Below are 11,534 nucleotides of genomic sequence, written 5' to 3' on the forward strand. Positions count from 1 at the left end.
ATAAAAATCTTCTCAGGTTTCTCCTGGGACAGGTGAGCTCATGTAGCAAGTGACAGAGAAATTTAATTTCTATTTGTTTGCAGTTAAGAACAGCTCCATGCATAGGCTCAGGCTTCTGTTGCTGTGGTCCTTTGTGCATCTCCCAGTGTCCCTGATTGCTGTGCACTCATCTGCTCTATCCAGAGGGGAATCCACTAACATGCTCCATGCTTGATGTGGTTGACTATCTATCAATATTAATTCTTTGTGGTGTCCTATGTGGTGTGAGAACAGTTTTTAATATTCTCCAGCACCCCAGATATTTGTATTCACTGTTCTTCTATTATACTAAAAACTAATATAGCTCATTGTGATTTCAAATATTAATAGTATTAATATTATTAAAATAATGAAAATGCATATCCACTTCAGAATCTATTTATTTGGGAAAAAAAAGAGTTTATGTCTGGGCCTTGTTGATGACTGCATGTACAGTGAAGTGCCAAAATGTATTCTTCTCATTCTTCCCTCCAGAGTCTGAAAAACAAAGCAAAACTCAGTTATTTCAACCACACTGAGCTGTGCCAGGACAAAATAATTTTGTGGTTATTGGAATTATGAGTCAGGCCTACAGTGCACACTTATTTGCTCCTTGTGGACAGCTCAAAAGTGCTGATTTCATTACATCAGTCAAAACAGAGTCCTCACACTAAGAGTTACACAAACACCTGTAAGATGTCGGGGATTGCCCACACCAATGACTCTCTTCTCCCTCTTCATCATATACAACAGCTAAAAAGGGATAGTTAAAATGATGAAGAAATATTGGGGGGTGGGAGGGCATTTCAGCTCATTTAAACTTTTAATAAATCCTGTTGAAAACTTGAGTTTCAAGCAGATCTGTGTCAAAGCAGGCACTAATTACCAAATATATATCATGTCTTTGATGGTCATCAGATGAAGCTCTGTGTGTATGACCCATTTTTCCTGGGTTCTGTTCAAAAGTGAAGAGATCAGTGACTAAAGGAAACTCCAAAACATTCATACCAAATATAAAAAAAGAGCTAAGATATTTAGAATTAATTAATACTTTTTGGTTTTTCTACTGTCAAGCAAGTAGTATCCAAACACAAATGTCTAAAAGGGGACACATATTTGGAGACATGATAATTACAACTGGTTCTAAATTTCCCAGGTCTACTACCCATAAACATATTTTTCAAAATCATGTGCAGGAAGTTATTTTTTGCTACCATGTGAAGCACAAGAGATGTAATTTCTCACCATAAAGGAGCTCCAAAAGAACTCTGCTTATTGCTCTGTTGCTCAAAAATTAAAATTTTTGCACTTCATGGATTTCAGAAGGATTAAATTCAAGCCTGGTTGTAAAAGGAAGAAGAATTGTGTAAGTTCAATAGTAATCTTATTTTATATTCCTTAAAATGGCATAATATCTTGCATCCTGCACATTTAAAATTTAAATGTTAATGGAGGTGCACTGAAAACATTCCCTCAGAAATTACCATCTATAACACACCATTTAAGCAATTCCAAAATATTGTATTAGACCATTTTAGACCTCTTTTTAGGATAATAGGATGATTCAAATAGCTGTCACTGAAGTAAATATAAATCCCAGCTTGACTAATCATAAACAAGCATTGATATAAAAAAGTACCTTTTTTCTAAGTGAACTTTCTAATGCAGTGCTGGGTTTCTTTAAATTCTGCACTAGGAGAAGTGCTTGTGGTTTTATCTTTCATTCAAAGCTGAGTGGAATCTAAAGGTTATCTTGATCATACAGGCTTTAAGGGGGCTGATATTTTCCAAATATTTTATTCAGACAAAGACCATGCTTTTCCTCAGTCACAGTAGCTGATACATCATATTCTAAAGGCACTTCACGTTTATAAGGTGACCTTCCAAACAGACACCTGAAATCTGCGTAGGTGGACTCCCCACCAACTGGAGAATTTTGTTTGCTTGGGTTTCTTGTTTTCCAGAACAAGAATATATCTCTTCCCTCTATTTTATTTCCTGATTTGTGACTTGATCCCTTGTTAACAACTGGTTGAAACAGCCCCTGCCCAGTAACAGCTGTGTGTTTATGTCACTGCCAGTGCTGAGGTGTGCGTGTGCACAGGGAGGGGAAGATAAGGAGAAAGCAGTGAGGAGATAAAACCAGGCTATAAAACATTATAAAACATTTACAGTTAAAGACTCAACAGGATTCCCGTTTCAAACAACTGCTTCCACCCAGAAGAGCTTCTCTTCTTCTACCTGCAATATGATGGATTGTTAGAAACCCATGATTTACTCACAAGGTAGTATTTACTGCTTTCCACAAAAAACAGGGTAATTTCAGCTAGTGGAGTCATCTTATTTCGAACAGTCTTATGTGTAAAGAAAGGAGAACTAGTTAAGAAACTCTGTATAGGAGCATCCCCCAAGCCTTCAGCTGAGAATTACTAATTTGCACATCAGTATTGACTTTGAAAGTCAGTTCACTACCAGATTTATTACAGGGTGTAATCAAACTCTCACTCAGCTGCACGTTCCACTGGTGACACGACATAATCCATTTTCTGTGTGTTAGCACCAGAGCAAGCTCTTTCTAGTGTGCAAATGTCAACCGTGCAGCCTGACACATGTTTTGATTGAGTTTGGGTGTCCTGTTGGGCCGCCAGAGAAACCGACTTTGAAACCGGCGCTTACGAAGAGCCTTTGGTACATTTGTCTTTGCAACTGCTCCTTTGTTCTGCTCACACAGCACGCTGCAAAGTGAATTTATTTATCTCAGTTCATAAAGTATAGCCAACCAAACATGTTTCCATGTAAAATTTAAAATAAAATCCATAATTAGATAAGAATCAAATTAAAGCCTGACAAAGGATGTTCTGTGGTTCGTTCCATTAGACACCACAAAGGAGCAGAACAGCAGGACAGATCAGAAAAAGATAAAACATGAAGGGACTTGGGAAGAGTAAATGAACAGGGAGAGCTGATTATGAGATGAGAAAACAAATTGCAATGGAACTGAAGGACAAAGATTTAAGAAGACATAAAAAGGAAAAAGACTGAATGGAGACTGGTATTGTTCAAGATACAAAGCTATAAAAAAGTTGGGGAGGAATTTTTTGAGTTTTTGCAGTTATACTTCTGGCCATCTGATTTCCTAAAAATACAAAAAAAAAGTTGAGGGGGTGATTAACTTGTTAAATCTTAACCACTGATATCCCTTACTTTGTAAGAGTAACTGTAGATGGTTGAGAATTCAGGACAAATATTTAATTTTATGCATTGCATATTGTTGTGGCGTCATTTTTCATTAGAAATTTTCACTTGTATATGTATCTTATTGTGGATTGAGATGCAATCAATTTTCCTTTTTTTTTTTTTATGCAGAGACCATTCAGTTATAAAATAATCAGCAAAGGGGTTCTATCATAGCAAAAACATCATAAAGGAGTCAACATTCAGAACAGCACACCTTTCTACAATGTGTAGCAAAAGATCCTGCACCATATTCAAAGGAGATGTAGAAGGATTTTGTAGCAGAATTGCACATTCTAGCTCTCAGAATATAAAAACCAGGCCAAAGTTTGTCATGATTTCTTACACAAACCTGTTAGAATCTCGTTTACTTTTGGAAAGACTTTGGGAAGGTCATCATCCCCACTAAGTGGACTCCACAGTATTCTTATTTTTGCTCTTTGTTTTAATTCCTGCATTTTCTTTATAATAATTCAGTGAATTTCAAAGAAATCTTCTTATTAAATACCTACAACCCTGCGAATGGTGCAGCAGGTTAGACTGGTTTCTGCAGTTATTGAAATACGAACACAGCCACCATCATTCCAAAGCAGAGCTAATGTTAAACATGATAATCTCTGCTGGTACAAGACTTGCATTGGTAGCTCTATGACCCAGGACTGTGTTTGGTTAGCATTTACAACATCTCTTCTTTTGGTACAGGAAAAGAATTTAATTCTTTCACAGTGAAGTCCTTCACTATACATCTAAGTACAGTGATTTTCATCCTCAGACAGATATCCAGCCTCCTGCAAGGACACAGAATTTAACCAAGTGTGTCACTGAGTCTGGTAACACAGACTGGAAGCTCAAATATTTATGATTAACAACTCTTATTTGAATGCTTAGATGTATTAACCTACTCCAAGGTACTCCAAGAAAGAAGAGATATCCATAAATTTGTAATCCATTCCAAGGATCCTTCCTGTAATTCAAATAAAGAAATATTTTATCATTTACATTTGTAATGGTTAAGGCATATGACTCAAAAGATCATAAAGTGGTTGGTGTTGGACAGGACCTTAAACTTCCTCTTGTTCCAATGCCCCTGCCATGGGCAGGGACACCTTCCACTAGACCAGGCTGCTCAGAGCCTGATCCAAACTGAACCACACCAACTCTCTTTATTGGGTTTACAAGCTATTCTTGCACTGAGGAGATGCTTCCTTAGAATCCCACAGCACAATCCAGTGGCATCAGTGATCCTGTTCAGCAAAGGAGGATATGAAAGAACACTGCCACTTCCTCCTGCTTTCTTACAATTATGCAGTGAAAATGAACTTCTAGTTCTCTGTAGGTGTATTGAAAGAATTTGTTTTGGTTTTAAGCAAACAAGCAGGTTCCCCAGACATACTAGGATAAGAGTATTTGGTTATATTTTAATAAATTAAGGGTTTGTTTCTATTTTTTAACTAGTCAAATAAGAGTAAAACTGACGGCTTGGAAAAAATGCTAATGCATAACAAAATTTGGGCTGTATCCCAAGTGACTAAATCCTATCTAATTAATGCTAGTATAAATCCAGAGGAATTCTATGGAAATAAAATTTCTTACACTTTCTTTCTTTCTTTCTTTCTTTCTTTCTTTGGCCTAATGGACTGCAACATTCAGTCCACATTGTTTAATGTAATAGAATTTACTTTTGATATGCAAAATATTTCAACTGCCAGGACTCTCCTGCAAGAAAAAAGGAAGAATCTGAATAGCTGCCAACATGAACTCTGAATGCAATACATTTTCACCACACAGGCTCAACAAACGCTTCTTCCATTGACTTTACTCCTCACTGAGAACAAATCTCTCTCATAGTTTCAGCAGATCAGAAGAATCCATTCATTTGGAGAAGCATAATGATATTTAATGGGAAACTTGAACTATTTGTGTCATCGTATACTTTTTGCAAATGTTACAAAGGAGAAAAGTGGAAATATTTTGAATTTTATCATTGATCGTGCCTGTCTGTTGAAGCATGAACTTACTTCATGAGCAGGCCATTTCTGCATGATCCATGACATGCAAAAATAACACAAGCTTAAATGACATTCTGTCAGGAAAAAAATTGGGGAAAAAGATCATTATTCAAGACCATATACTTGTGACAGAACTGATAATATTTTTCTCATGTAAAAAAAAATTTCTCATGCAAAACAACAAAAAAACCCACAATCATTCAGATATGTGCAAAGATTTTACTCTGCTGTTTCTAAAATTCACATGAGCAACAGTTAAATGTGGAAGATAATGAACCAAGTTCCTCAAGCTTGCACATATATTCAGACTAACTTCTATGTTCTACAGCCAAGCTAGACATTTTGCCATTTTAATGATTCAGTCATGTGTAATGAACTAATTTGCTGCATCTCATTGAATTCCTTGCTGATACGTGTCTGCTGTTGCCCTCTTCTTGCCCCCAAAGAATTTTTAATACAGATTAGGAAGACAAATAAAAATACACACCCAAAATAAACTTTGAAAAGTTATTTCTTTGTGATTTTTTCCTGACCACCATCATCCACCCCTTACAGAAGCCCAGAGATGTATGTGGAACTTGGCATCAGCTGCCTTGCTCCAGATAGCACATTCCAGTGATCAGGGCAATGTTTCCAGCTGGAAGGGCCAGTGTTAAACTGTGAAATCTTGGTCATGAGAAAGACTCTCCGTAGTTCAAGGTTTCCAATGGAGCTTGACAGGGAAGCTGCTTTCATAGAACCAGAGGTGTTATGGCAGCCAGAGCAGGAGACAACAAACAGGCAAGGGATTTACAGGCAGGGGAGCATCTGAGTGAAGGTAACGTAACTGCACGACTGCTTGGATAAACCTCCTTCCATTGCTAAAAATGTCTGCTTGATTGTGCTGGGTTCTGCAGGTCATGAGTTCCATCCTCCCACAGGGCACCATTTTATCACGTTTTATCTTCGTTTTTATTCTCTGCCAGAATTGGGATTGAATGCACAAGAGATGGAATTTTGTGTTCAGTCTCAGATGTTTATTAATTCTTATCTATGTTACAGGGAGTGCTACAGCACTTCTAGCTACAAGCTACAAATGGTGGAATGGCAATGTATCCCTCTTGTCACAAGGTCTTTCAAACCTAAACTGTCCCATTAAGAGCTAACACCTAAATTATTTTTAGTTTTGACCCAATAATCAAACACCCATGACCTGCAAGGGGGTATTTTTATCCAATCACAAAAGTACCACCTAGACACATCAAGAGGAAAGTGAATAAGTAAGAAACCTCCACCCTAAAATCTCCATCTTGCCTTTTATATATTGCTATATTCTAAAACCCCAAATTCTGAATTTTTCACCACGGGATATTACACACTTCTATTCAAACCACACACCAGTGATTCTAGTTCCATCACTCAATTTTGGAAACCTTCTCCAAGGCAGTGTTCTTTTGGGGGTCAGTGCCTGACAGCACAGAAAGTTCAAAACTCCCAGTTTCCAGGGTTCCAACACTAGGTGTTAATAAAAATGCATAACTATATTCTGAGGTATCCTTGAAGGCTTTCTTCCCTCCCCAAACATTCTGCCTTTGGTCAATAGCATCTGTTCTTTTCATGCTAATGCTCCAGGTAAGCTACCTGTGCAAACCTAGCAATGAAGATGTTAAAATAAGACCTGACTGCTGTGCATTTCCACAACTCAGAAAAATAAAATGCGTTTTCATTAATGAGAACTTTCCATTTACAGGGAAAAAAATATGAACACTAAAGAAAGGGAGCTGATTAGATTTCATGACAGACAAGGTGAAAAAATTGATAACATCATGAAGCACTTATACCCAATTAATGAAATTAACATCCCCTCAGATAACACTCCTTTGTCATGTGAATTATGAGCAGTCTCTTCACATATATTTTGCTGAAAATAAATTGGTTTTGTGAGGCTTGAAGGTCTAGAAATTTACTATAAACAGTGATCACCACCACTCTGATTACTTTACTGAACATTAACTATAAGAACTAATCTTGCAGCTAGGATGTTCTAGCAAATGCCCAAAGTAGATTCTTATGCAAAATACATGCCTGCAGATAAGTCAAATAAGTAATTGTAGATGGAGAGGTTACCACCCTGAAAAGCAAATTTTTTTCACAAAAAAAAGTAGAAATTAATAAATAATCACAACTTATTTTTATCCATCTGCCCCTACCATATGAGCAGAGCATGGTTTTTTTAGCTGCAAGTCTGATCTATCTTGATATTAGACTATCAAAAACAAAGAGAGTAGTGGGTGCAGTCATGCTCTGAATGGGGATGCAGGAGTGGAAGAAGAAGGATGGAGGTTTTGGTTATTGATGCCAAGGTACCAGGTGAAGACACCTAGGATGCTTTGTCCTTAGACCAGAGCTCACTGGTTTTGGAGTCTTATTTGGCCCTCTCCTCCACAGTGCAGAGAGGATTAGTGGGTACTTCTTTTATGAAATACTCAAGACCAATCTAAAAATTAGGACTCTTGATTTTATTAGCCACTGCACAAATACAGAGCTAGGGACAGTCTCTGTGCTAAAGGGATTACTTGAAAAATAGATTAAATACAGATTACTGAATCCTTCTTATGTAAGAAGGTAGAGGAGTTCAGTTCTTCTTCCAGGAAAAAAGGAAAAAGAAGAACACAGATTTAACCCTAGATGCCTTTAATATTGCTCTCATCATTTTTATTGCCAATATTTTTCATTATGTTTGTGGAGGCTATGTGTTCATGTGCCTTCCTCTCATCACAGCATCCTCACTGCCAGGGACTCACAACTCAATTTTCTGCAGAAATCTGCAGAAAATAATGCCTCATGTAAAAGAAGAAACTACTGAAAGCTTAAAATAAAAACTTTTTTGCTCTCCAGATATATTTTTCATATGCTGCCCAGTCATACATATTTGCATATGTGTTAAAAATGACATGTGTGTGTTAAAAATTAAAAGCATTGGAGTCAGCACGTGGCATTTCTGCACAAAGGGTACACCAAGGAAAGGCAGGTCAAGGACAAGAACTGTAATGGTGAAAATGGACCGAAAGCAAAACCGAGCTACAGCCTTGGCTCTGTGGGACTCTGGACATGGGAGCTGCTGGAGGAGCAGCACACCGGGGGCTATTTCTATACATGAGAGCTTTCAGGAAGCAAAAATTAACCATCTAACATTCCTCAAGATAGCTATAAGAGGAAGAAGTGACCAGAGGGTCTGGCCTTTAGCTGTGCACATGAAAAAATAGGGTGAGGGGGACCTTCCTCACAGAAAAAGAAAGTTTCTACTGAACTTACATGTCTAAAAATGAGTGAATTAAAATTCTAAATCTCACAGATCATCCATAAAACCCTACCAGGGAGATGCAATCCAAGCCTTGAAAAAAACACCCAGTAAGGGTAAGATCTTCAGCTGAGTTGAAGAAAATAAATATACTAGCAAGCAATCAAGAGTTTTAACTCTGTCTAAAGACAAAGGTCTGAGAAAGTACTTTTTTTCAAGAAAATAATCCCCTTCCTCTGTTGCACCAATGCTGCCTGGATTAGAAGAAAATGAAGTGAAAAGAACATTCAGGCTGCTGCAAACCTGCACACCAACAGTGAAGGCACCAATGTGTCATCATCTAGCTCAGCAGGGATTAATTTATCCAACTTACTCCTTGATGATAAAAAATCTGGAAGCTGCAGATGCTAAAATGCGGAGTTATGATGCTGTCAGTGCAGAGAAGTAAACATTTAAATCGTCTGGATGCTCAAAGGGAAGTAGCAGAGCAGTGTCCTGGTTGCAAGGTGTGACTGAGCAGTGCTGGAGCTGCTCCTGGATGTTGTGATCAGGAGTGGAGCACCCACAGGCAGCACCACAGCACGACTGGATTTGTGAGGAAAGAGGAGTGAAGTAGAGATGGGATGACAGGTAGCATGTTCAGACACCTGGGATATTCCCAGCACCCACATAGGGCAGGGAAAGGCAGTGGGAAGAGCTGTGTCTCTGGATGGTGAGGCTGCTTTTCCCTTGGGAGGCCAAGAGCCATGAGCGAAAATGGACCATGCCCTGCTGCCAACGCAAATCTCTGGAGAGGGGAGAAGGGAAGCAGGGTACAAACTGCATTAAGACAATGTGGATTTATCAGAGCCACCACTAAAGAGGCAATTTTGCTTCTGTGGGTTGGCTAACATGTTTGGTGTTTTCTTACAGCAAAGAAAAGCAAATACACACTCCAAAGAACAGACTAAGTGGAGATAGGTGGAAAAAAATTTCAAATACTGACAATTTCAAGAAATTACATGCAAGTTTTCCTAATGCCCACTCCAATGTAAAATTTTTCCTGCAACTAGTTAGCAATATATTTTTAACACTTCTTCCTTAAGTTTGTAAACCTAATTCAGACAAGACACAGCTGTACTGCTGTGAATTAGAATGTCGTGCTTATCCACTGGAATTAACAGCAACACCCTCAAAAGCAACTTGCATTTCACACAGCTTCAACAGCAACAAAGCAAATAAACTATACAGCACTACTGATTGCAGCCAATGTGTAAGAGAAAACATGTGCCCACTACCCAATTTCTCATTGAGAACATGAAGAACAAACACAATGAAGCCAAAAAAAATCAAATTACATTAGAAATAGATAGAAAAATAGAAAAATACACTTTGTCATGTGGCTACATAGAAAATAAACGCCAGAAAAAAATATCCTGTGAAGTAATAGTAGTAATAGTATCCCCTTTTGTCTGGCTGTAAAGTATAGACCTTTTATCTTTGCAGAAGCACAGGAACTTACTCACTGCATTCCTCACGGTGTATCTGTACTGTCACCATCACTGCCAGCGATCTTCAAATTCTTCATGTGTTCCTAAGACCTTCTCTGAACAAGTGAACAAGAGCAAGTGAACAAGAGTCTGCTCAAGCTGAACAGGAAACACCTTTGCATTTCATGGAGGAAAGTAGATTAAAATCCTGGTGCTTGACAGTCTGAAAAAAAGACCAAGAAAATTTTGAGTGTCTGAGCTCACACTGCTTGCACATTTGCATAGTATATTCACTGCATGCTCAGAGATAACAGAAACCAAATGTGTTTTATGTCTGGAGTCAAAATGAGCTATGGACTGATAAGAAATAAGCATTTTTAAAAGAAGAGAAAATACACAATCATGTTATTCATAGATTAGAAAGGATTGTCCACAGTATGTGTAGTACAACAGAACAACAACTGTTTACAGCTCAGACTTTTGCAGCCTGTCCATCCTGGTGTGGGAGCAGTCAGTGCAGCACCAGGTGGTTGCACTGGTCTGGTTTTCCTCAAAGTACTACACAGCTGCTGCAGCTATGGGACACGAATTGCCAGATGAAAGGGAAGAACAAAACACTTCTGTTTAACAAGCAGAAGTTGTTAGACAGAACCATTAACACCAGTGTCTGATGCAAAGCACTTTCCCACTCTCAGTATCTTAGAAATCATGTTTAGAACAGTCAAATTGCCTTGCAATTGGACCTCTGTCAGCCAGAATGTTCAGATGGGTCAGTCTGGAGGGAACCAAGCCCAAAGAACTTTGTAAACAGCTTTCTGTTCTGAGGTCTTTGCTCTCTGGTTTGCTTTCAGCCAATTCATTGCCTTCTGACTTGCAGCCAACTGTATTCTCCCCCTCTTTGTCTTTATAAATTTCTCTCTCCAGCCTTCAGAGACCTCAAGTTCCTTTCACTATTAGCCCCAGAAGTTGTCTCTTCCCAACCAGGCCCTAGTCTTCGGTAGAAGGCTTCTGAGAAAACAACACCCAGACTGGCACTGTTCATCACAAATAATTTTAGAAACAAAAGTATTCTGGCTGAGAACCAAAGGGAATGAAAGAAGTTTCTCATGAAATGTTGTCATTTTGGGTAGAAAACATTCCTGCATCAGAAATTCAGTTTAGCACCAAGAGGTTTGATGGACACATTCTGACAAATTCTCATAAGGAAGAATCTCTTCAGAAGAGAAAATTTCTGTTTTAAGCAAGGTTACTCATTTTACTTGATATTACTACTGCTGCTCTGGAAAAACAGTATCCATCTTTAATGCTAATTCATTAAAAGAAATTTACATTGCATGTGAATACTCTTTTCAAGTTTCATAACTACCCAAAAAGAAGTAAAATTAAATGTAACTCAGCTAAGCGAGTTGCAAACCATAAGCAAGAAGACTGTAAATGCAAAAGGGAAGAGTATTGATTTAGCCAGGTATTCATCCAACAGATTTGTATGAATTGTTCACTGCAATTGTAGAGCAGAACTCGAGG

At 38.2% G+C, this 11,534-nt stretch overlaps 1 long non-coding RNA gene across 1 annotated transcript; it reads right to left on the reverse strand.

The window, feature by feature from the left end:
* Positions 1-413: 413 nt before the first annotated feature.
* Positions 414-10,210, reverse strand: LOC117009997. The gene is made up of 3 exons (XR_004420571.1): positions 10,043-10,210; positions 1,264-1,358; positions 414-516 (listed from the first exon to the last, which is right to left on the reverse strand). It is a non-coding gene; the product is annotated as an uncharacterized LOC117009997 (long non-coding RNA).
* Between the last annotated feature and the right edge of the window lie 1,324 nt (positions 10,211-11,534).

Source organism: Catharus ustulatus, chromosome 2 (assembly GCF_009819885.2).
Source record: "Catharus ustulatus isolate bCatUst1 chromosome 2, bCatUst1.pri.v2, whole genome shotgun sequence".
Classification (NCBI taxonomy): Eukaryota; Metazoa; Chordata; class Aves; order Passeriformes; family Turdidae; genus Catharus; species Catharus ustulatus.